This window comes from Triturus cristatus, chromosome 5_2, assembly GCF_964204655.1.
Source record: "Triturus cristatus chromosome 5_2, aTriCri1.1, whole genome shotgun sequence".
In the NCBI taxonomy this organism is placed as follows: domain Eukaryota; kingdom Metazoa; phylum Chordata; class Amphibia; order Caudata; family Salamandridae; genus Triturus; species Triturus cristatus.
In genome coordinates, this window is record NC_140588.1 from 907,423,103 (window position 1) to 907,450,088 (window position 26,986).

Here is a 26,986-nt window from a genome sequence, read left to right on the forward strand (position 1 = left end):
TACTAAATGTATATATATAAAATACTTCTAGCAGGGGTGATACAGAGACCTCGTGGGTAACCAGAGTTCCTGCTTTTGGTGGGGGCTCGCATCAGCCCTACAGCCATGCCATTGCATACCTGCAGAATACGGGCAGTGGCTTGGAATATGAAACGGCTGAACACTCCGAAAAGCCACCTACTTTCCCGAGCAAAAGCTGTTATATAAAAATTACTGGCAGATAGGCCCAGCAAAGGTGCATGGCTGCGGTGTAATACAGGCCTCTGTGGCGCAGGGGCCCTCAACCATTTGGGCCTTCCTACCCTAATTTAGTCCATGATCAATAACTACCTGTCCGTCTGGGAGACTCCAGAGCCCCACATCACATTCTGCAGAGAGGCCCTATCATTTTGTATTATGCCACTGACTTTGAAGGTCTTACAGCCATCTTTTTTCATTCACTGGCCTGTGGTCATTCACATTTTTCTCCAGCCCATATCGACCATTGGCTAACATTGTGAGTGATTCCATTCTGCTCTTTCTCAATGAGCATACCTGCATAAGTAGTAGTTCCTTTCAGTGCCAAGGACTCCTATGATAATGGTTGAGTTTTTAGACCCAAAAAGTATTTGTGCTTTTAGTCATGTTTAGGGCTCGCCTAGCGCAGCGCACATGCATGCTGCACTAGGTGAGGGCCTCTTGCAGTCACTCCAGACCTTCACTCGTGCTTGTGGCGGCCTGCAGCTTGCGGGAGCGAGCAGGGGCGCGCAGGGCATCTGTTCTGTATCCTGGTCGCTTCCACTTTCGTGGCCACGCTTGTTGGGTCTCACCAACGCAGCGCGCATGCGCTGCATAGAAAAGAGACCTTTAGTCATCGGCACAGCTTTCCCGGTAAAAACGTGCACGCGTTGCATTGCTTCCAATGGCAACGCGTGCATGTCTGGCGAGTCACTTGTGGGAGCGAACAGCTGGCACCCTATGTTATCGATTATCGCGCCTTGCTGCTCGCTCCCGCGCACTTGTGCCTGTTTATCAGGCAGTTGCACAAAGGTGGGAATACTTATATGGTATTTCTTTTTAGAAATTACTACGTTTTGAAACTTTTACATTAGGTTGTGTAACTTTAAAATCCAGATTTGTGAGGTGAATTTATTTTCTTTTTTTAAATAAAAAATTATATTCTGGTTTGCTTTAAATAGTTTCTATGTGCAGCAAAAGATACCTGACTACTACTTGTGGACAGGACGCTCTGCTAAAGCACAACTTCAGATCAGAAATAAGTTTTGTCACGTAAGAAGAACTTCTTAACTGAGCTGATTTATGAAACTCTAGAATGCTCATATAGGGTGAATTTTGCCTACCAATTTTGTAAACGGTTAAGTAAGTGTAACCTTAGTGGACGGACGCACGCACACACACACAACTTTCTCTCTACTCTCCCCGGTTTTGCACCAGCTTTTGTATTGACATGGAAGTGAATAGTGTGCTTTTTGAAGTGGTCAGTATGTGCAAATTTCTATTTTCAGTTTTGTGACTAAAGAATACACACCTTTTATTATTTCAACACTGAAATCAGTCAGCATCTTTGACTAGAGGAGCGACGCAGTGTCTATATATTGGCAAACTTTTCACCCTAACCTTAAGTGCCAAGAATTGTTTACAGGTGAACACGCACTTAAAGGCTTAAAACCTTAAAGGCAAGCACATCTTCAATGTCTGCAAGCCTTGCTGGCATTTAAAATGTATTAAGATTATAATTTTCATCTATCACAAGGTGTGCGGAATGAGATCCAAACCTGTGTACTTGTGAAATTGGATCCAGACAATTTAGTCTAAATTTGTTCTGCAATGGGTCCTGCATAAACCTTCCGCACAAATATACCATACATTATTGGCTATTCACTGTTAAAATGCAGAAACAAGGTCCAAAAATGCATATTTTGGGGCAGTTTCATGAATTTGGTGAACAATGACAATAATAAAAAAAAGTCTAAAATATGGCAAAATTCAAAAATGAAAAGGCCAATGTGTCTCGAACTCAACTTCAATTGGCATATGTTTTTTTTAAAAAAGATTTTGAAAGTCTTTGCTTTTTCGTGATTGTTCTTTATTTATTTTTGTGGTTTCTTGCTTTACAATATTTTTGTATGTCTGCTTTTTGAAATGTGTATGTCTTTAATTGGCTGTAGCTTGGTGGAACATGGTTTAATTATGTGTTAAATATTCTCATTTTCCCAACTATCTCTAATTGTTTGTGAATTTATTTTTACATTGACAACTTGTAGACCGTCTTACTGATAAACTTTACTCATTTACGTTGTTATTATTGGGTATAAATAAACTTTTAGAAATGTATGCATGTATTTGTCCTATATACAGTCCCACTAAAATTATACAGCAAAGGAGGACAGAATTATTACCAGGGCAGACTATATTAGGCAACAAATAAAGGCAAGATCTGTGGCTTAATGTGAAACATTTTGTGCCAATGCTATCTTACCATATAGCCATTTAAAACACATGAATACTGTCTGGAAAGCCGTTTTGCATCATAAGTACGAGATTGATACCTGAATGCAGCACTTGGGGCGATCAGTTTACCAGAGTTGAAAAAAAAAAATTTAAATAGCAAATTATACGGCACACGGTGGGTTATGTGGCAATCTCAGTAAATGCTAAAAACACGGCAGCCACAGAATTGCATAATAATAGTGAACCCATCCATATGGAACAGTGAAGTAATTCTCTGGATTATATCAGAGATGCACATGCAGAGCAGTCCGCATTTCTGCGTGTCTAAATGCCAGCTTTTTTGGTTGACAGCTGGTGTGGATTTGAAAAGGTTTGTTCCTAAACAGCATTTTGTTTCTCCTGTTCTTGCCCACATTTTTACAAAAGCAGACCTTGTTTAAACTCCTTCCTTCAAAATGGATGGATCATTTTCACGATTTAAGAGTACCCTCAATCCCAGTGTGGTCTAGATACATATGTAGTTTAATAAAGTTTGGAAGTTCAGTGCATCCCTAACTACTCTGGTAGCTTGGAAATACCCGAGAACCTGTCCGCAAGACCAAGCCAACTAGGAAATATCTGAAAATTTGACCCAAAGACCAGGCCACCTCGAAAATACATAAAAAACGGTCCCAAAGACCAGGACAGCTCAGAAAAACCTGAAAACCCATCCTAAAGACCAGACTAGCTCAGAGATACCCGATTACCTGTCTGCAAGACCAGGCCAGCATGGAAATACCTGAACTGCAACACATCCAATGCAAAACAGACCTCTGTCTCTGCACTGACCCTTCTGAGAGGCTACACTACAGCCACTGCTAGCATTCTGCAGTTTACTTTCGTGATCTTAAGGTTCCAAAATTGGCAAATTGCCAGAATTATATACTAGCCAATAATTAGGGGAGCTAATTAGCTCCACTTTACCAATTCACTCCAACCTACTAATTCACGCCAACCTCACTCCAACAAATAAAACATCAGAAAATGAAACTGCAATTCCCAATTTGCGTAGAAAATATTAGAATGTATTAAGTGTATAATATATTGATTGTCCGGATTAGTCGTTTTTACATATGTAATTATTCTTCCCATAAATTCACTATCAATTTAGGGGTTTTGTTTTAGCACCGGACATGCGTTCTCCTTTCAGCTTCCTAGCATTTAGAATGAGAGCACACGTCAAGGGCTTTCTCAACCCAACTCGTTCGAATATCCTTAAATTTGTCCCACAATGGTCTCTCTCGTAGGACTGTGCTGTTTAAAATGAACTTCAAGGAGCTATCCAGTGTAGAGATCTTTACAAAAAAACAAGCATTGGCATAGCCAATAAGTCTCGCTTTTGGGACCTTATAAGTATTTAGTTATGCAGCACAATGTCCTTGATGCAACAACATCAACCGTTGCATAGCTAAACACTTATAAGGTCCCCAAGGCAAGTCCTATTCGCTATGCCAATGCTAGTTTTTTTTAGGCACCAGAAGATTGTGATTTGCCCAGAGTCACAGTATGTTTTAGAGCCTCCAGCCAAGCTCGAGCCTGGTTCTCTAGCTTCAAAGTCAGCTTAAGGGGTGTGAGTGGCGGGTGAACTGGCACGGGTAGAGAACAATAGTAAAGTGGTTTAAACATGTAAAGCTTGCACCACCAATCGTCTGAGATTACTTAATTCCAGCGTGTCCTCAACAAACTGATTTCGAAAACTTCCTGTGTTAAGGCCCCAGAACGCACAAGTATTTCAGCTCATCCTCTCTAGTGTGTGTGTTTTTTGTTGCAGTCTTGGACATGTCTCGTTTATCCCATTATGATGTCCCAGATGCAATGGTAAAACCTCAGGAACTGCATGAGCTATACCCACATGTAGTCAGCTCTTCGAAGCTCCCAGACTGGTTTTATTGATCTGTTAAATGACTTTTAACAGATCAATAAAAACCAGAGTACTGACCCATGTCATACCTGTGTTCTTTCTTGTTTGTTTGTGTTGCTGCCTGTCGTTGCTTCTCCTCTGCTTGCGCTGTGATTTAGGATTATTTGTTTTATTTTAACTGTTTTGCTGCCCCAGTCCCCTCTCCACTCTACTGTCCATGCTTGTTTAAAGAGTAGCTGCCTTTCATCAGCTGCAGTTTTCCAGTGTTCTTAGTTCCTGGCACTGAGGGCTAGTGGACTGCTGATGAGGACTAGGGATTCTGTTGCTACAGACAGCATAGTGCTGCAGCGCGGCTCCGTATAGTGTATCGGAATCAGCGGGATTCCCCATAGTACTCCCCATGCTGCTGACAGAATGGGCAGGTGAGCACAGAGCACCGCATCGCCGTCTGCTCTCGGGAGCAGGCCGGATGGCTGCATGCAGGCAGTCCTCCACGGGTCAGTGCAGCTCTGTGGAAAGAAGCTGGAGCAGAGTAACCCCGATTGATTGGCGCCATGCCAGCCTGCGCTCTTTGTGGCTATGGCTGGAGCTCTGTGCGATGGCAGCGGTGCCTATGAGAGGTAAGTAGCAGAAGCATGTGCTGACCTGGTATCCCTTCCTCCGGCTCACCAGGGTACCCCACTTTAAGATTCAATCCAATGGGTTTCACTTTAATTTGTTTTCATGTTATTTTTGAGACCAGCCATGATGCCCATAAAATGCAGTTCTTTCCAGTACACCTTGCTCAAAGTGCAGTCACGGAGTTACTTTAGCAGTGAGGATATTGCCAGCTTGCTTGTTGCAACGTTGTACTAGTTTTGTTGCCAAGCATGCGCCTATCTCCTACTTTTACATGCAAACCCTTCTAGAGCAGACCCCAGGACACGTGCTAGTCAAAATGTTATTGTTAGCCTGTCTCTAAGGAACTTTTCAAGACTCGCAGTCCTGGGCAGTAGAGGCCCCATGAACTAAAGAGATGGTAATCTCCCCTCCTCTCTACCAGTGTGTTCATTCCTGGGATGGCATGTTCACAACTGTAAGCTAATTTAAGTCACTGTCACATGGAAATGTGTGTACACAAACTACAGTATATAACTGCAAAAAAAATGTGTTAATGGTATTGCAGAGGCTTAGACAGTATGGGTTTGTTTTGAAGCGTGACTAGCTAGTGTACCCAGTGGAGGCATACACTGCGGGCCTGGGGTTTATACCGTGCACCAGTGGCATGCATAGGTTAAGGGAGAGCAACAACGCTCCCACAGGTCACACTTTGCTTCTAATGAAAGGGCCTATGTTGCATTGCTGCATGGTCTGTGAACTGTCTGCAATGTGTTTTGCAGCACTATGCTGTCTGGACTGAGGGTTGCTGCATGGGCCGGTATTCGCACACCAATAAAGTGAGGATTAGTGCGCTAGGGTTATGGTAGTGGAGTTGTATCAGCTGTATGTGTGCTTTCATGTGCATGTGTTCTCCAATACTTGCTGTTTTGGCGTAGGTCATCTTGCATGATTGTTGAACATGGTTGCTTCTGTGGTGTGCTGCTTTTGACAAGTTAGTGTTAATTATCCACACAGTTACATACCACAGAATGCAACTCCACAGAATTTCAATCCACACCACATAATTCGACACCAAACCACATAATTCAACTCAACACAATTACACAAGGCACTGCATAATCTAATCCACACCACAGAATTCCAAATCATGCCACAAAATTTGACAGTACACCATATAATTAAACTCCACTATATACCACTCCACAACACAAATTACCATTCCATATAATTACTCATAACAGACAATCCCACTCAACATAATTTCAGTACAATCAATACAACATAATTACTATCCACATAATTCCACACCACACCATGCCACATAGTTCCACTGCACAAACGCATTCCACACCGCACAATTACACGCCATATAATTCCACAAACCAGCAATTCCAAAACAACCCACATAATTCCACTACACACCAAATACGTCCACTCCATAACACATGGGTAAAAGACATTGTCTTTTATAAGGCCAATAGCTATAACTCAACCAGATGTGAACCCTATTGCATTTCCAATGCTTGTGTTTTGTAATGAAAGGAACGACTCCTAATTTGCTTGTGTACATCTTCAAATTACCTTTACAGTTTAAAATACAGTATCAACAGTATTTCCCCATTTAATGCAGTTTTAAAAGGTTTTGAGGCGTTTTATTTGCTGATTTTTTTTAAAGAGCTTAATCAAAGTGATTGTTTACTTTTTAATGCTATAGGGCAGGGGTCTCCAACGAGTAGCTCGGAAGCTACTGGTAGCTCGCCAGTACCTTCAAAGTAGCTCTCTGAGGTGAAGTCAAGCCCAGTATCAATTTCAGAGAGTATGTGCCTATTAAAGAAGGCAGCACTGATCATCTCAAGACCCTAAGAGTGACAGCCAGCCAAACATATCACAGTAACTCATACAAACACACACTGTGCCAACTTATAGGACCTGCTACATGACAGCCTGTATCCAATCTCAATATAATTAAGCCACAAGGAGATTGACCATGTTGTAGTCCCTACTTTATCAGTCACAACATGTGTGTGCACAGCGCACCATCAAAAAAGTATGGCAGCAGTAGCTTGAGCTGTAATCAGTGCTGACCCACCAAAGTGCGCCACTGCAGGAGTCAGAGTGAAAATGTGTCAGTTAGATGCATGATCAGCTCAAGACCTGAGGAGAACAGGGTATGATCCAGACCAGAGAAAATGAAGAGATTCATCAACATTTATGTGTGTGCCCATAATAAACACTATTGCTTCCTGAAACTATGCCTGGTGCCAAGAACCGCCAAATATATATGCTAGCCCCATCATAAGAGTGCTATATTTGGCATAATTGTGTTCATTCCTGATATAATAGTGCCAAATGCATAATAATGGTCATCCTTGACTATTTTGGTATTTTTGGTCTAGTTGTGGTATGCTGGCAGCCATCACAGACCTACTCTGAGCATGACTGGCCTATATGTACCTATTCCTGGCATATTAATGGTCATGACTGATATGTGGTCTTATCCCTAATCCTTCTGGTTTCCAGCCTTGGCACAACTGTGGCCCTAGTATAATGGTGGGCATTACTGGCATAATCCAGGCATCTGTGGTGCTATGGTGAGCATCCATTATGATATAATGGGGTAACCCGCAATTGTCCCCGGACCTGGGTAATGATTGGTATAGGAAACAATGGTCCTAGACTTCTTTAAAGCTACAATTCAGTTATGAAAAACATTTATTAGTCAAAGGGCATCTGGTACATATAGAATTAGCATTGTATCATTAATGTACCACCATTTTATTTACAATGCAAACAAGTATATCCTCAAAAGACACAAAGGCACAAAATATCGCTCCAATAGTGACTGTTTATTATTTAGTTACTTTATAACAGGTCACCATATTCAATGCTCCAAATAGAGAAAGAGGTTGCTCCAAGGAGAGTGTGAAAAAGGAAAGTGCTCGTGAGGTAGGACAGATATAAAGGAGGGGAATCCAAAAGGCAAATTCAATAACCAATCAATTACACATTCTAGTATCCTTAGTAAAACTGGTCGTGGTTCACAGTGGCACCAGTTTTACAGATAGGCCTGTCCCTTATGGATTTACAAATATTCATTTAATGATTTTCTGATGACGCACAGAGAACATTCATCTGTGAAAAAGCAGGGCTGGGATGATATCAGGTATAGGCCCACTGGGGGGGTGGGGGGGTGAGGGGAGTGTCAACGTTTCGACCCTGGTGCAATGAAGGTAATTTATATCCTCTGCAGGCGGGTCTTCCTCAGGACTGGGGGAGGGGAGGCAACCTAGGGTAAGGTACAGTCAGGATACAGCCCCTGCGGAAGACCTGCCTGCAAAGGATATAAATTATGGGGAACAGCCATTACAACGCGGTTATTACCACGCTGTGCAGTTACATCGCATGCGTTACAACGCATGCGATGTTACAACGCTATGCCATTACAACGCAAGTCTGTACATCGACTTGCACTAGATGGCGTGCTAACATTACAAATAGTGTAGTTTACTATCCCAACACCTTCCCTACTGTTAAGTGGACTGGAGTTGGAATAGTAAATTACACTTTTTTAATGTTAGCACGCCATCTAGCGCAACTCGATGTAAAGACTTGCGTTCTAATGGCATAGCGTTGTAACATCGCATGCGTTGTAACGCATGCGATGTAACTGCACGCGTGGTAAAAACCCGCGTTGTAATATCATACATCCATAAATTATCCTCATTGCACCAGGGTCGAAACGTTGACACTCTCCCCCAGTGGGCCTGTACCCGATATTATCCCAGCCTGCCTTTTCACAGATGAATGTTCTCTGTGCGTCATCAGAAAATCATTAAATGAATATTTGTAAATCCATAAGGGACAGGTCTATCTATAAACTGGTGCCACTATGAACCACAACCAGTTTTACTAAGGATACCAGAATGTGTAATTGATTGGTTATTGAATTTGCCTTTTGGATTCCCCTCCTTTATATCTGTCCTACCTCATGAGCACTTTCCTTTTTCACACTCCCCTTGGAGCAACCTCTTTCTCTATTTGGAGCATTGAATATGGTGATCTGTTATAAAAGTAACTAAATAATAAACAGTCACTATTGGAGCGATATTTTGTGCCTTTGTGTCTTTTGAGAATACATTTGTTTGCATTGTAAATAAAATGGTGGTACATTAATGATACAATGCTAATTCTATATGTACCGGATGCCCTTTGACTAATGAATGTTTTTCATAACTGAATTGTAGCTTTAAAGAAGTCCAGGACCATTGTTTCCTATACCAATGGTGAGCATCCATGGCATATGACTGTAATACCTGGGAATTCAAAGTAGTCTGTCCATATGAGGCATTTGTACATGGGAGTACATGATGACGATGACAAGGTGATGTTTTGAGACTGTGCATTTCTCAAAAACTGAAAACCGATATTTTAAAGGCAGTTTAAGTTTTCAATAATGGGGTTTCTTCTGGAAAATTGAGTTTGTTTGCCCACAGTGGAAAGTAGTATTAGATAGAAAAATGTGCATTTTCAGAAACTGGTGAATGATAATTCAAGCTGAGCTGGGTAGACTTACTGCTGTGCTTATGTCCTTTGTGCCACTGGGCATGTCAAGATTTGAATGTTACTTCATAAGTCAAGGGGAGGCATTTAATATTGAAGAACTTTTTCCCAGCATTTCTGCTGGTAACCGCACTTGGTATACTTGGGTGGTTACTACTGAAAATCTTGCGTTGGGTGTTCATAGTGTAGTAGTCACTATTTTACAGGTATAAAATTTGCTAGTAGCTCGGGAAGACTTTCCTTCAGCAGAAGTAGCTCTTACTACAGAAAAGGTTGGAGACCCCTGCTATAGGGGTTTGGGTATTTAATATGTAATTGTTTAATATGCCTGTGTTATATCTTATTTCACTAAACCTTTTATTTCTTCATTATTGCATGTAAAAGCACTTCCAGGTATACAAGTTCAGACTGCCACTGTATAAAAAAAGACATTGAATTAGTACTTCTGAAAGCAGTGGTATAACGTGCATATTAGTGTCAAAGCATCTACTTTTTAGAATTTTTAAGAGGCTTTATCATATGTTCATTAACCCCTTGAGTGCCCCGCCCTTTCCACGCCCTGTGCCGGGCGTTTCATTAGCGGGCGGGACTCATGACGAGATAGTCTCGTCATGGGCACAGCGCAACCGCGGCCCATGACGAGACCATCTCGTCATGGGCACTCAAGAGGTTAAACAGCACGGAAGCCCATCCTTGGGTGTGTGTGGCCGTTCACCGGTGGCACGTGAAGTAACAGTAGATGTTGTAGCACTCAGGATAATGTGATGCATGGCCAAATACTTAGAAGGTCCCAAAGGCGGGACCTATTGGCTATGCCAATGCTTGTTTGTGTTGGTTTTACACTGGCCTGTTAGCATCTGCAACAATAAAGTTTTACCAGGACCATGACAAAGCCAAAAGGCTGGCACCCAACACCAGATGTATTGGCCTTGTCATCGTTTGTGTCAGTTATGTCTTTTGCCCTTCGATAAGCTGACATGTTTGGGACCTTTTAATCCTGCTACTGTTTAATTCTAATAAAACAATGTTCTTTTGATATAATTGGTTCAGAAAACAAAGTAGTCGCCAGCATTTTTATTAAACTTGCTTTACCTTATGGCTTCCAAGCAGGCTCCATTGGTTTTCGGCTTCGCAGTAGAAAATTTGAGTTTTTAATAGATTTTTTTCTGATGTACTGTAAGTTGTCACAAAGGTGGATCTCGATCAGAATATTATTGCATATTATAGCTGCCCAGTGGGGGAACTTTCCCATCTACTTAAGAACAGTCTATCATGGTTTGAGCAGGTATCTTTTTATCTTTGGACCGCTATTCTCTTGCTGGTTTTTATATCTGCAGCCTATATTTTGATAATAGAGTGCAGAACCACAAATTGCTTCCAATACTAGCCTGGGCCATTTCAACAGAATTTTCTCATGTACAAAAGCCAGTGGACGCCCCTCATCATCTGGGTCCCTCTGTGTTGGGCTGGAATGTCCTGTACCACATTGGCAGCTGCTGTGTTATCCAAGATATGCGATCCTTGAATATTGGCTTAAGTTTCAGCGTAGAGGGCATTGCTGTAATCTACTTTGGATCTCACGGTCTCCTTGTTTTTTAATAACCATAGCAATATCTTTGTGGTACAGCTTATTTAATGTTTTTTCTCGAGGAATCTAGTTAGCTGTTTGTACTCGTGTACCGTTTATCCCTCTTCTTTAATAAGTTTGAGATGTTCTCCTTTAAGACAAAGGACGTGAACACCCTATCCAAGCAGCATAGGCAGCATGTGCCATTGCATTATATATTGGCGATACATTTAGAAATAAGTTTTTATTTTCTTGATAGAGCGCCTTGTGGCCTTTGTCTGTGTTTTAGGATCCTGCATATTCATAGTGACTCGCAGTATTGAAAATTGAACTCCGAACTTGCCATTATGTTGTGATCGATGTCCTGAATTATATAGTGCATCTGCACTTACTCGCTCAGACTGCCCATCTTCAGTCAGTCCTTTGCGGTGCACATGTATATCTTACGCTTTTTTGTATTTGTACTACATTTCCCTGTGGACTTCTTGACTTGAAGCTACACCGTTATTATTTTGGGTGTTCCCTCGATTTCCCCGTGCACCCTCTAACTGCTGCTTGAGATGGCTATGTCCATTCAGTCAATTGAAGAAAGGTGTTGTCTAGATTATTACCAGGGAGACCTGTCATTTTAAGTGACCTTTTCTGAGCTGAAAGGCCTTCAAGTGAGAAATGTTCAGGGATAGCATTTAATAATGGCGGAAAGTGATGTACGTTTTACTTTTCCTGCACGTAAGAGCTGTTTTTGTAATTTGTGTGTTAGCACTGCTACTGAATCTAGTCCCTTTCATAGTGGCAAAAATTAAGAACTTATTTGATTGCAGACAGATGTCCGCCCAGGACTCCTCAGTTTGGCCTACTTGAGATTCCCTCCATGAGTAAAGGACTTGCCCAGTTAAGAGGATTCATCTTTGAAAGAGTCCATAAAGTGACGCAGCATCTCCGTTTATTAGTGCGCTGTTTAAACATGTCCGGTTTTGAATCTGGGCGAGCATTACTTGGGCACACCCTGAGTCACCCATTGGCTGCAGCCCATAATTGTGGGGTTGACATTTAACAATAATTGCGGTTTAACTATGGCCGCTTCCATTAGACCGTAACAGCGCGTCATTTAAAGTTGCGAGCATTGTGTGGCATGTTTTGAACAGGTCAAGTTAGACCTTTACTTGTATGTTAAAGTCTTTCCTGCTATGAAAACGATTTTGACTGAGACGTTGCTTGAGAGAGATTTCTGCCGAAATTAAACAAACAAAATATAATTTGTCAGAGGATAATTAACAACAAACCAACCTTGACAATGGGGAGCTACATGTACTCTGTTCCCAGATCTTACAAAGCGGTCTTTCATTTTGTAGTTTCATTGATGTACAGACACGGGTGACAGTTTCTTTAAACATCAAGGATTCATGCGTACAAAGACCCAAGGTATAGGAGGGAGGGATTTGAAGTAGTTTTATCTTGTACTCACGGGCTATGAGCAATTACTGTTTGCATCTTTGCAGTCCCTGCCACACTTTTAGTATGTTTGATCGAAGTTAGTTCAGAAACACATTTGTTGGGCCTTTCAGGGTGGAAAAGATGAGACCTGGTTGGCAATGAGAAAGCCAGTAGGAGGCGTTCATTTTGCTGTAGACTACAAACCTCAGTTCTGAATTTCTGTTTAATTGGTTATGCATCTGTGTTTTAAATATCTCTGGTCTGGAGCCACACATATGTAATGCTAATGCTATAAAATTAAAATCCTGACCAACACAGCTTCAGTCTTGTCTTTGTGACCTGATTATATATTTGGCATGTGATATCCTGAAAAAATAAATACCAGCTGCCCAGTGATTTTCTTTCGAAATGAGGTTGAACCAATGGAACACTGACCCAAGCTTTCCACATTTGCTTGTTCTCAGTATGGAACTTCCATACAATTTGAAGTCGGAGCTGGTTTGCAAGCCTTCGTAGCATACTTCTCTAACCAGCTTAGGATACAATTGTAGGCAAAACGTGTTCCATGAAAGTCATGCGAGGACATTTGGATGGTTCTGGTGCATTGTTACCTGGGAGCAGGTAGTAGCATTTTTGTTGAATATATTAGTTATTTACTACGGTGTGCAGGCTGTCCACGTTGGTATCAGAGAGCTTACTTCTTTAATGAGAGTAAGAGAGGGGGCAATAGTTTAGTTTAAGACCCAGGAATGCAGATGGAATACAGTATTTTTCAGAATGTGATTATCTTTTTCTTCAAAACTAAAATGTAGGTGGATGCTGCTAAAGCTATAACATGGTAATATTTTAAGAATCATATATTGGACAAGATGTGTGGTAAAGGGAAGATCAAAAGAGTAACAGTAAGAATAATCATGAGTGAGGTTAATCAATTGAGATCTCCTGTCTTTTTAAAGAATGATATGGAGGAAAAAATACATTTTGCTTAATAGGCAGCAACTGTGCTTCCTGCAAAAGCATAAATTCCAGATTGAACTAGCCCCCGTTGTGGCAGTGGGACGGATGTTGCGGTTGAGGCTTGAAACCAAAGAGCACACAGACGTTTTTAAATTTGCAAAATATTTGCCTAAGTTTGTTCTGAAATTATGCACTCTACAAATGTTTTATTCCTCGATTTTCTACATTGTCCAAAGAATTAAAGTTTACTATATGAATGAGATACCTATTTAGAGCAGATATCCTTCAGAAGTTAGAGGGATGTATTGGATGTGGACATTACTACTGGGAATGCCTCTAAGGAATCTACGTTAATGTTTTGAAGTTACAAGGTTTTATTTCTGCAAAGTTATGACAAAATAAATTGCCTCAAAAGTGCTATTGGACATTTGTGATTAAAAATTACTCACACATTGCATATAAATCGTGAGTATGAAATATGAATACAATTCTATTTGAGTCTTCTGGTGGTAGTCAAGGTATCCAAAAGTTAGTGATTCACTCTAAAGTGACATTTGAAAGAAAAACACCCCCAATTGAAGAACATAGAAGGTCAAGAAAAACATAGTGCTAAAGAGCATAACACCAATAACCTGTTCAGCAAAATGCTAGCTTGGTCCATGGGAAAGGATAGTTTTTCAATGATTTGACTTCTACTGAACAAGTAGAAAAAAGAAGAGCAGATAAGATCTACTGTCAAATCTTTAGTAGAAATGCATACTGGAAACACACCAAAAAATAAAACTAGAAAAAAGTGTAAAGCCATGAGAGCTGTTTAAATTATTAATTGTGGAGGCTAACCTAAAACCAGAAGAAACTTCAAACCATGCAATTAGCAAGCTATGGATTCTTATATTAAGGGGAGGAGGCAGGTAGCAGATCACTTATTTGGTCAGGAGATCTCAGCTGCATATTCCTAGTTCACTTTTAGTCTATTCGTATTGTAATATTTACTAAAATCTACAACATGACCCTCTGAACATCCTACACAGAGAGTATCTAAAGTGTTCTGATCATTAGAACGGCTTAGCTGTACATAAATCTAGTTAGGCTATTGAAGCCTCCTGAATTATGATACTGCCTTTAAAGCCCTCTGGCCTATGGAAGCTGTCCTTAAAGTTAACCTTCTTCCACCCCCCAATTGAGTTCCACAACAAAATTGCATCCCGGCCTCATCTACCTGTAAGTACGAAACCACAAGTACATTACTTTCCTGGGTTCCACATGTACATCAGATTTGCATCATGGGAAAAACCATGAAGTTAGTGGCATTGTTGGCTAAACAGGTTTGAGGAAATAGCCAACATTATTTTTTTTAATAAGTGTGATTAAATGGTGAGGAAAAATGACCGACCTAGCCATTCTAGTGGTTGGTGAGGTTTGCTGGTTTTATTAACTATTACCACATAAGTCAGATGGATTTTATAGGTGCACTTTTAATGTTTCTTTCATGCTCACTATACAAAACCTCTTTCAATCTAGAGTTTAAGGTCGCTGTTGCAGATGCAGCTCCGCAAGTAGACCTTTGTAGGCTACTAATTGTGTTTCCTTTAGTGGTTTCTGTTGTTGAATGGGTGTGGCTTCTCCCAGTTTGTTTTTCCCGGTGAGCACATTATTTTGGTCTCGTTTTACTATTTTTCTGCAATCTCCCTTTGGAGTACTTGCAGTTTTCTTCTTGATTCAACCAACCCTGGTCAACTGTAGTTGCCATACAATGCCTGATCTGTGCACCCTGCGATATGCTAGCCTAGCAAACTCTGCTTTGCACAATTCTCCTTCCAAAGGCCCCTGCCTGGTGACTCGCGATTGACTGATTTCATACAATCCAAGATAAGCGCTTGCCTTATCTAACCCTTCTCGTTTATGCATCTCAGCATGATCTTCAACTTAAAACATTTTATGGTAAACTTTGGAGGGATTTTCTTGATTTTGTGCAGTAATTCCCCTAAGGAGGCATCTGAGATGGATATCCTCTTGTATTTAGCAAGGGACCCACCACCCATCCTTCCTCTTGCGTTGTAGTGTGCACTCATTTTGGCTATCTCAAACCTCTATGGCATGATTGTAGAGTGTATCTTTCATTTATCCTAAGGTGCCTTGCCTTGAATTTGATGGGGAGATCTTCCTTCTCCTCACCGCTGCCTAAAATCTGTCTTCTCGGTGCTATGAAAGCTCTTGTGTGTGCTGTTACGACTGGTAAGCGTTGAGCGATCTAAGCAGTACCATCTTCATGGAATTTCTGTTACTGTTTTTGGTGTGGTGGCTATTATGGCAATAAATGAGGTTCACCATCTATCATATACTATTTTCATGTAGTTTAGGAGTCTCAAATTAATTTCCAAAAGTGGGTTCTTTAGTCTTTCTAAATCAGTGCAATTGATTTTTAGTTTCATATCCTCCGTGCTTAATTTGGGTTGGTGGTTGCAGAAGTGGCCCACCACCTCTCAATTTTTTTCTCATCAGATTTTCCCTCATCTGAAACTTTTCAGATTTTACCCCAGAGCTACAGAGAGAAAAAATACACAAAGACGGAAGAAGGGAAAGATTAAAACATGACAAAGGAAAGAAGAAGGAACCTGCAAGAGTGAAATAAAGAGACAGGGAGTGGTGGTGGTGGAGTAAAGAGGCATGAAGTGTAATCATCCTTGGTATGGGGCATACCAGCATACAATAGCGCCAGCCACGTGCTTCTGAACAAATCTTTTAGCCCGGCACTTTTTCTTTTTGAAATTAAGAAGCACATATACCTAGCCTATTTTCTAGATTAGGGAAAGAATGTCAGTTTCAATGGTGGCAGCATTTGGTACAGGGTTAGTAGCTAAGGCCTGCAGCTCAGTCGTAACAGAATATTCATTGGATTTCTACGCAGAAGGGCATTTGGGAGACTGTTTTAAAGAAATCAACTCCACTGTTTCAAGCCTGCCCTGGAGGAGATTATTAGTCTTTCATAATTAGGACTGCCCCTGTCGGAAGCATTACTCTGGTGGAGGCCTTCAAGAATCTTCCTTGGACATCTGCGCATGCATAATAATGATGGCTGTTTTGGCAGCACAGTCCAATAAGCCTTTTTCTTGCTATCTCTCCAGCTGGCACTGCAATGAGAGGATTTTAACAGTCAGGTCTGCCTATGGTAAAGGTAAGCAGATGTTACTTACCTGCAACCTTGAATCCTCAAGTCAGTTGAAGAAAAAGCTGCTGTGGCTTATGCGAGGAGGGTAAGCTAGTAAAGTATCAGCTAAATATTTTTAAAAGGCCCTGTATCAGTTATCATAAGAGCTCGTGATGAGTTTTACATGCATTTCCTGAAAGTAGCCAGGGTCTCTGATGCTTGTAAATAAGTTGTTAATCACTTGCTTGCAATCAGATAATTAGTTCATGAAACTTTTCTGTTCACTTTTATACCGAACTAGTAGTACATCACGCAAGGTGTGTGCACCTTTTACATTGTCACAAACCTTCACTTATATAAAAGATTTGGTATTGAAAAACCATGTGAATGATTAGTTTAAAATGGAAACACCAAAAAATGGAGGCTTAAAAAATACATCTTCATGTCAGATTTGTTTTTATAGGAATGTTCTTGCTCCTAGTCAGTAGCTCTTGCTTATAGTCAGATTAGTGGGCATAATATAGTATACAAATAACCGAAAGGAAAACCACCAAGCTTACAGACACTTCTTATGACCCAGCTTTAGTAGGACCCTTTATTCTCCAATGCTGACTGTGCTTGGAGCTATAGATTGTAATTAATGACCACTATATTTAACTTAGCCACTTGTGTTTTGCATCGCTAATATCTTGAAGCCCAGTTCAAAGACCTCTTTGAAGTAAACTAACATCTTCGAGTATTTGATGAAATCTAAAAAAAATGCATACATTTCCATGTCTAGTTCTACAAGATGCATATTGGAGAGTAGGGTAATAGTCTGCACGAATACCGCTCCTTTTGGCTACATCTGTGCTATATAATTACAACATGCATGCTTACGTTATGATAGAAATGTACCTTGCAATTGTCATCCACAGGAACATGTTTCACTGTGGAGAAATTCAGATCCCTACTTTCCAGTCGAATGATTAAATGTGGGTTGCCTTTTTATCCTAAAAAGAAGACTTATTCATGCTGAGTAGTTTTCCGTGTGCTGCCAGAGTGGTAAGGCCATGGAAAACATTTGTGAACGCAGAGAAGGTACACACCAGTTTGAGGCTGCTCACATGCGTTGTAACATGCTCTTGCGTTTTTCACACCTTATGCACAATTTGTCATGCAGAAAGTCTGTTAAATACGTATATACTCCTGCCTGTGTAACTACATTTGCTCTATGAAAATCTGGAGCTCGAAACTTGTATATTATGAATGCAAATCTAACTTTTCAATTAAGTGCGAATTTGTTATGTAAAAAAGTATAGCATATTAGACATTATGTATCCGCCTTGAAAGTGTAAGAAAAAATAAGTGGTTTGTATTTTTCCATCATGGTCTTTTTACGGTCTTAAATAAGATACATTTGAGCAAGAAATGAGAGATAAGGCAAATGAGAGCATCTTGCCCGAATGACAGCTGACATGGAGGCGGGTGACCACCGAAGACCATGCACGACTGCAGTGAGGGGCTTTCTTTTGGTACTTTTAGTACTTGCTACCTGTTTATAATCTATTGAATAGAACAGATATTTTCTGATAAATGCATAAAGCCAGTTGTCTCAGTCATAGGACACCGTACAGTATTCAAATCGCATTGGACTACACGGCAGACCACTTCATGACATAAGCAACTGGAAACCAGGGCTTTCTACATGATTCTTCTAACAGCTTTCTGCCTTGCAAAAGGCCAGTGTACATCAGTTCATTAAAGGCTTATTCCTAAGCATTCATTTTCAACAAATGTGTCGGGAAGGAAAAACATTCATTTTCAACCAATGTTTCAGAATGATTCCGTAATGATCCACTTTCTTCGGTTTACACATTATGCCAGGTTTCTTAAAGGCATATTGGGTTGCTTTGGTCTTTTTTAGCTTTGAAATAGGTCAGATTACAAACTGGAAGGTGAAACTGATTTGACAAAAAAGACAGCCTCCAGGAAATCGAAAATAAAATTTGTAGTCAATGATTATGATTTGAATGAATTCCATTAATATTAATGTGTGGTTATAGGGATGTTGGGTGCATTACATCAAAAGTGTGACTTGGTCCATATGTTTATGAATGCCTTGATCTGGGTAGTGAACCCATCCGCAGCAAGGGCCTCCACATCATCTAAATCAGACCAGAAAATCCTAGAACAAATTACAGTTCATATCCAAGTTTGGAGAAAAACATTAAATCCTTCAAAACTTGTTTTTAAATTTGTCACACCTCCTATTTCAGTCTGCTCGATTGGTGAAGTGTGCAAAAAGAACAATTGATGGATAGAATGCAGAACAATGTCATACATTCACCCCAGTACAGAGATCTGGGCCTAAATACATAGTTTTTTTCTCCTCATGCCATTCCAGTTTGAAGCCAGCTATATGCAAATCAGTCTTGACCCTGCGCCCAATCGTAACAGTCCAATCCGAACTGCCAGGCCAGCTTCTCCCTGGACTGGAAACAAGCATCCTAGGACCGATTTCAGGGTTTCACCCCTCATCAGCCAGGATAGCTAGACTCCAGTGGCATGGAGAGCATGGGACTCACGTCTGAGCATACCCGTCCCACTCAGGGTGACAAATGCAAAAACAACAGTTGATGGGCAGAATAAGCTCTAAGAGTTTGGCAGTAAAAGTTAGATGTGCTCTAGGACGATAGTTGTTTACGTCCCCTGAGTCGAAGTTGGATTTTTTTTAAGATGGGCAGAATTGATGCAGTTTTCTACATCTTGGGAAAACTCCTGTCTTAAAGATAGGGCTGAACACTTTTGACAGATTGTCCGCTATGATCCTTTGCGCGAAAGGAGTCCAGTGATTGCTGTCCAGAGGGGCAATGGAGAGAGACACATGGAAGGAAAAGGGGAAAGGGTGCTACTCCCATTACTCCTTGGTGTCATAGGTAGACGTTAGTACAGACCAATTCAAGACCTTCAGTTCCTTCAAAGGACAGTTGTAAGATGCCCAAGTCTACTCCACGTAGGTCCTGTGGCTTGGATAGAGTCTTTGGGCTTGCAGAACACAGACTTTCATTTACCTGTCCTGCAGTTACACAAATGAATTCTTCCTGGTTTTGTGGGTTTGGAACACTTCCAATTCAGCATTCTGCCTTACAGTCTCACTGACGCATCGGGTATTTATGAAGGTGATTGCAGTGCTCGTGGCCATCTTCAAAGCTTAGAGATGAACGTAAACCCTTACCTTGACACTGGATGATGAATGTTGGCTTATCATTCCGTTGTGAACCACCTGTGGTTGACCATCTCCTGCCTTCTCTGGGTTTCTCAATCAATGAGCAGAAATCCCACATTCAGCCAGTGCAGTGGATTGATTTTCTGGACAGGATGATTTTCAAAGCTTTTCCACTTATGCTTCGGATCTGGGACATTCATGAAGTTCTCCTAATGTTTCAGGTTTGGTGTTCTGTTCCGGCTTTGTGGGTTCCATGCTTTGGTCTCCTAGCCTCGTGTATCCTTCTAGTGCCTCGTTCGCATTGGCACATGCGGGCTCTGCAGAAGAATCTTTGCCTTCAATAGGCTAAGCATTTCTTTCGAGCAACATTTGATTGTCGAACAATGTGGCCTACATTCTTAAATAGTGGACAAAGGATGCCAACATGACTTGTGGCAGGCTTTCTTCTCTTTCTCATCCGGAGCGCTCCTTGGTGACAAATGCTTCTTGTGGGCTGGGGAGGCCCTCTAAGTGTGGTGCAGAACAGAAGCCTGTTGTCTAAGACAGCAGATGCACCACATCAGTCTTCTGGAGCTGTGTGCCATATTGCTGACCCTCAATACCTTTCTGCATTAGGGTCACCTCAGTTAAGATTCTGACAGACAATACAACCACAGTGTTGGATTTTGTGAAATTATAATAGGCTGCATCACATGCAGGTTTCACTTTGAAAATTAACTGAGTGTCAACGGCAAAGTTAGATAAAATTATTCTGCAGGAATAAAGTGCTTGAAACAAACGCCATTTGTGGGTGTCCAAACCATAGCAATAGGATTGAACCCTGCACCTATTGCAACAACTTGTTGAAGGGCCATATAACCATCTGCATCCCTTTGTGCAAAAAAAGGGGAAGTCCACTCCAGTGCAAAATCTTAGTCCCAGTTCTCTTAGCCAAAAAGAGGGACATAGTTGATGTTGTAGATTGACAGTTTAATAAATATCATAGCCCTGACCTCGCCATCCATCCTGTCTTACATTCTAAAGTTGTTCATGGCAGCAAGGCTCGGTGGAAGCACAAGAAGTCTAAATGGGAGTCCTCTCACTGCACAGTGGGCACTCAAAAGGCCCAAGCCCTCAACAACTGTGAAACTCCAACACCATTTCTCGGCTGGAGCCGATGTACCCCAAATTGCCCAAGCCATCATAGACTCTGCAACAGGTGGATGACTGCAAGGATGCAATGCTGCAGCTTTTTCCTAAATGAATCTGGGTCCCTCTGAAGCATTATTCTTGCTCAATGGCTTCTTTGGCTCCAAGGCAGACTTCCAACTGTGAGACCTACCGTGGCACAGGCAAAGTTGTGGATGACAACAGCCTTTATGGATGGGATTAAGCCTGAATCCTGCAATATGTTGTACTCAAGCTATGACAGTTAAAACCGAGTCATCAGCAATTTTTTTAGGAATATGGTTAGGTGTTGCGGATTAGACATGCCCGAGGTTTGACAAGTCCAAGTTATCGGCTTGAAACAGTTTAAGTAAAGGTGCTACTTTGACCTTTTTACAGTGCGCCGAACAATAGGTAGTACTTAGTTAATCTGAGTTAATCTTTTGTGCTCACATCACAAGGTCTTTAAATATTCTTGTAAGGCAAATATTGTTTTGAGAACTTGAAGCTTAACTGTGCGACCCAAATTGTTGGGTTCATGCCCTTCTTTCTCCCTTTTACTTGCATTGTTTGGATGATAACTTTTTGTATGCTTCAATCCAGCATGCTTAGTCTTATTTTCACATTGATGTTCTACCCTTTAGAATTAAAATGTGGTGCAGGAGCACTATGCAAGCATTTTGTGAGCTGAGCCTCAAGTAACAATGGGGGAAAAAAACTCCCACCAACATTTTCCGACATTCTTTCAGAGGATTACGGTCTTCAGTTCTTTTGAAGGAATGTGCTGCCATCTTTTGTCTGTGTATGAAGGTTTCATGTTGCCATGTAGGGAAATTATCTTACTTTGTCATAATGTTTTGCCTTATTTCTGGTTGTTGGCTTGTGCCCAGTGAGAGGGTGAACGTTTTTTTGAAGTCTTTCACTAGTGGATTTGTTTGGTCCACGCTTGATCCAACAGTTTCATAACAAACACATACTCTATTGCTAGGGTACCACTGTAGACTCAGATCCTGAAGATATTACCTATCTGATTACTGGATTGCAGTACGGCGACAAATATTCAAACCACTGAGCAGAGTCCTCTTGAGGGGATATATCCTGTAAAACCGTGTTGACTCTGGGTAGGGCACTGCATGCAGATTTATGTACTGTATATGTTGAAATGTGATATAAGAAATGCCAATAAAGTTTTTTTTTTAAACAAAAAAAAACATACTTTATCGCTGTCATCTTGCGGTACAGGACTGTCCAACCAAAAATGCAGTAGTCTGTCGTCATCAAGGACATTTAGTCATTTATCCCTTAACTCTGGTCCCTTCATGTGTTGTGCTGTAACGGAGTATTCAGCATTAATCTAAATGAGCTATTGAATTGTCAACCCTCTTCCATAGGATGTTTAATCTAAACGTCATTACCTACTTTGCAAAAATTAAATTTAGAGAATGCCTTTTAATGTAAGTGGAAACTGTCACTAGTTGATTGTACGTAGGTCCTCTAAAGTAGTTTACAGGTTTTTTTTTTAAGAGGTCTTAACATTTAAACCTTTAAGTATTCTGTTTATTCTCAAATCCACAGTTAGATCAGCTGAAGCTCAGCAATGTTCTCATCTTCTGGAGTGGAGCGGTCTATGAATAACCAGTAAAAGCGCTGTCAAATTTGTCAACAGTTACCATTGTCACATGCTATTGTACTTTGAAATCACTTTTCCAGCAGGAGTTTTCATCTAAAGGGGTTCTTTGAAAATTAATCCAGTTTCCCTCATCTGTTCTTACTATGTGGATCTTAAATAGACATTTGCATCCTAGTGGCTCTAGTTACTGGCCTTCATGGTCGGGCGTACTGAATTGCTGTTTAGAATTCATATATTTCATTTACCATTTAACTTTTTTTTTTGGTGCTGTTGCTACGTAATCTTTCAGAAACTTTTAATACTTAAAGTAACAGTATCACGTTCTACATAAAGACCTGACTATGAAAATGTAATTGTGTTAAAAAAAATCTTTTGAAATTGATATGATTGTAATAAAATTTCATCAATATTTTTAAAACACTAAACCGAGTGATTTGGAAAAAACCCAAAAAGAAATTAGTCTTTAGGTTTTGGCAAAGTTCCTGAGTTTGAAATCATTTGACTAGCAGACACACTACCACATAACCAAGTCTCGTCATTTGTCTTACCTAGCCCTTTGGCACAAATTTTGGTTTACCATATTGCAAGCTAAAATCTCATATTGTCCATGATCTTCCTTTGTTCTTCTAAAACCTTTTGGTCAATGGAAATTTTTCTTTCATGTTTTCCCACATGCTTTTTTATAGTTTCAGATTTGTTTTATTGAATATATCAAGTTCAACATTAGTTGTGAGAGCCATGTGTTTTTTTTTTTTAACCATTTCCACAATGACAAAACCCTAAACAGAAAAGAACATTGGATGATTTAACTGTAGAGTTAAGTTTGCCTAACTGAATAATTTTGAAGTTAACAGTCTTCTTTTCCTTCTTTGAGTCTCCTAAGCCGAAACGTTATTGTAGACCTGTCTAGTGCCCCACCATTTCTGTATCCCTACCTTAACTTTATCACTTGCAGTTTGTGTTGCCTGTATCTTGGTGCATCAATGTCAGAGCTGTATTTTATTTCTATCACATTATCACGGTTGGAGAAATTCAGGAGATCGTGAACCTGACGTAGGTAGTGTTTTTGTCCTAGTCAATCCATTAGTCTCTTTCCTTGCTGACATCAAATAAAATCTCGTAGGTGTGCGAATTGACTGGTGGTTCTTTTTGGCTGATGGAACTTGCCAGTCCTACTTAGTGTCTCACCATGCTGTCCATCTATCCAGCCATGAATCCTAAAGTGCAAATTAGTAGAAGATTATTTTGGGGGGAGGGGGAGGAGACTGTTAAGGGCTCTGGCTCTTGATTTCCGCCCCAGGAACATCACTACAGGAGTGGGACACTGATTATTTTCTCATCTTCTGTATAGCATGATGTTGTCTCTCTGGAACCGTGATCAAACGTGCAACTTGTACCATCTGAAACCACATACTTGAGTGTTCGACAGCCATTTCTCTTGGCTTCCTGGCCTTTTTCTTTACTTTGCAGTCCGAAAATGGATTTGGCATTTGTCAGAAACTAACACTAAGGACCCGGATATGCTGCAGTGTTGAATTTTCTTTTCCTTCCTTTCTTCTTGTCATATTTCTTCCTTTTTCCAAGTACCACTCTGAATATTTCTTCATAACCCCTTACCACCAAGATTTATTTTAAGCAACAACAAGGGCACTGAATTTTTAGACCAGTTTCTTAAAATGTTGTCCATGTCTTCTTTTAGTCTCAATTCATTATTTTGTCGTTCTGCACCTTCTAATTGTTCAGGGGAAACATAAATTGAAAAGGATAGGGTTTTACAGTCTCTTTTTTCTTTTTGGCTTGCCCACCCTGTTCTGGCTGTGAGATGCCATTATATAGGTTCCTGCAAACCCTTAATTCAGTTCAAGTAATTGGGAATGACTGGACCAGTATATATTTGGTTTGTGTTCTGGGGTGTTTCCTTTTCACTGGTGCATTTTTCAGTTGGTGGCTCCGCCCCCTATAAATGTCAGCCCCTCCACTTCTCTCCGTTTCTCCTGTTGACATTTTCCCATTGCAGACCTCCCTTTCCCATGCTCTTTAGCTCTCAACGTCCTTTGTCACTCAGCTGTCCCTGGTTCCTGAGGCAACTGCAAATCTACCTGGGGCAGAAAGAACTGCTCAGTCTGCTGAGACTAATCCTAGTGACTAAGCCAGCAAACAGTTACAGCAAACAAACACAGACGCGTGGACTTGAACAACTGGATTGTGAGCTGGCAGGCAAACTGGACCTTGGGCTAGCAACCAAACCGGAATGTCCACAAAAGGCACTTATGCCCCAGAGCCTCCAAGGGCACTCTCTCCCCATTCAGCAGCGATGATCAAGGAATCCCCAGCCCCACAACTAAGACACTGAAATTTCAGGATAAGTCCTGTGTTAGAACACTAGAGACAAGTGTTACAATATTACTAGTTTGCCAAGACGTAGTCGCACATGCGTTTCTCTACCCTATCATTTGAGGAAGAGTCCTTTCATGTTAAATACAGCATTATCTCATATAAATCTAAATAGAAAAAACACGCCATGCCAGAAAAAATTACCAGGTCAGAAGAAACTGTAGTTCCCTAAGACACTGATGCCTTTAAATATCACAAGGTGTCTTGGAACAATGGTAACTCAACATTTTGCTTGGGCAGACAGGCATTGGTGATGTCTATAGTGATCAGATCAGATGTAGGTACTGTTTTTTGAATATGCGGTTTAAAGGAAAACCTATCTCTCTGCAGTTAGAATGGATATTCGCACGACTAAGACCACATAGGAGACCAATTTCTTTGTTTTCAAGGGCTGAGACCGAACTCCTCCTACATTTTGATGAACTGGTCATGCCAGTGGGTTTCTGGCTTTATCCAACAATCAGTGGGGAGTAGACTTAGCTATTATTTATGCCAAGATTTAGAAAATATCTGGTTTATGTTTATTTGAGTTTTATATAGCGCTGGCTAGACCCAGAGGTATCCGAGCGCTTTACATAAGGTTCCACAAAATTACATCAGTTACAAGTTACATCCGTTAACAAACATTTCAAAAGCGTCAGAAGACTAAATAAATGGAGCTTAGAAGGGAAAGGGGGTGGGTTAAAGGTGTATGAGGGAGAAAGGATGAATGGAGAGATGGAGAGTCTGTCCAAAGTCTGGCTGGGTAGGTGACGGCCGAGGGGGAAGTCCACAGCCCATCTCCTCTATAGCTATCAGGTAGCTCCACCGGGCATCAGTCAAGCGGCTAGGTCTCAATGAGAAAACAATAAGAGAGCAAAGAGGAGGGATGAATGGAGCATAAAGGAGAGAATGGGTGGAGTAAAGGGGTAGGAGGGAGAGTACGACGGAGAGACAAATCAATCAATCAATCAAAGACATTTCTAGAGCGCACTACATACCCGTAGGGTCTCAAGGCGCTGGGGGTAGGGGGGGTGCCGCTACTGCTCGAACAGCCAGGTCTTCAGCTTCTTCCTGAAGGAGAGGTGGTCTTGGGTCAGACGCAGGTCGGTCGGGAGGGAGTTCCAGGTCTTGGCGGCCAGGTAGGAGAAGGACCTTCCTCCTGTAGTCGCTCTTCGGATGCGGGGGACCGCGGCGAGGGCGTGGTTGGCTGAACGGAGATGGCGTTTGGGAGCGTAGAAGTTGATTCGGCTGTTGAGGTAGCTCGGGCCTTGGTCGTGTAGGGCTTTGTGTGCGTGGGTGAGGAGGCGGAAGGTGATTCTTTTGTTGACGGGGAGCCAGTGTAGGTCTCTCAGATGTCCGGAGATGTGGCTGGTTCGTGGGATGTCGAGGATGAGTCTGGCTGAGGCGTTCTGGATCCGCTGGAGTCTCTTCTGGAGCTTGGCGGTGGTACCGGCGTAGAGGGCGTTGCCGTAGTCCAGTCGGCTAGTGACGAGGGCCTGGGTGACGGTCTTCCTGGTCTCGGTGGGGATCCACCAGAAGATCTTCCGTAGCATGCGTAGGATGTTGAAGCACGCCGAGGAGACGTTGTTGACTTGTCTGGTCATGGAGAGGGAGGAGTCCAGGATGAAGCCCAGGTTGCGTGCATGGTCTGTCGGTTTGGGTGCGGTGCCCAGGGCGGGAGGCCACCAGGAGTCGTCCCAGGCGGAGGGTGAAGAGCCCAGGATGAGGACCTCCGTCTTGTCTGAGTTCAGTTTCAGGCGGCTGGTCGTCATCCACTCGGCTACCACTTTCATCCCTTCGTGCAGGTTGGCTCTTGCGGCGGCGGGGTCGTTGGTCAGGGAGAGGATCAGCTGGGTGTCGTCGGCGTAGGAGATTATGCTGAGGTTGTGTTGGCGTGCGATGGTCGCGAGGGGGCTCATGTAGACGTTGAAGAGGGTGGGGCTCAGCGAGGATCCTTGGGGGACGCCGCAGATGACTTCGGTGGCCTCTGACTTGTACGGTGGTAGGCG

General features: G+C 41.6%; 1 protein-coding gene across 7 annotated transcripts in view; it reads left to right on the forward strand.

Moving 5' to 3' along the window:
- Positions 1-26,986, forward strand: part of LOC146829409 (transcriptional regulator Kaiso-like) — a 326,544-nt gene that overhangs the window by 185,210 nt on the left and 114,348 nt on the right. The window lies entirely within an intron of this gene.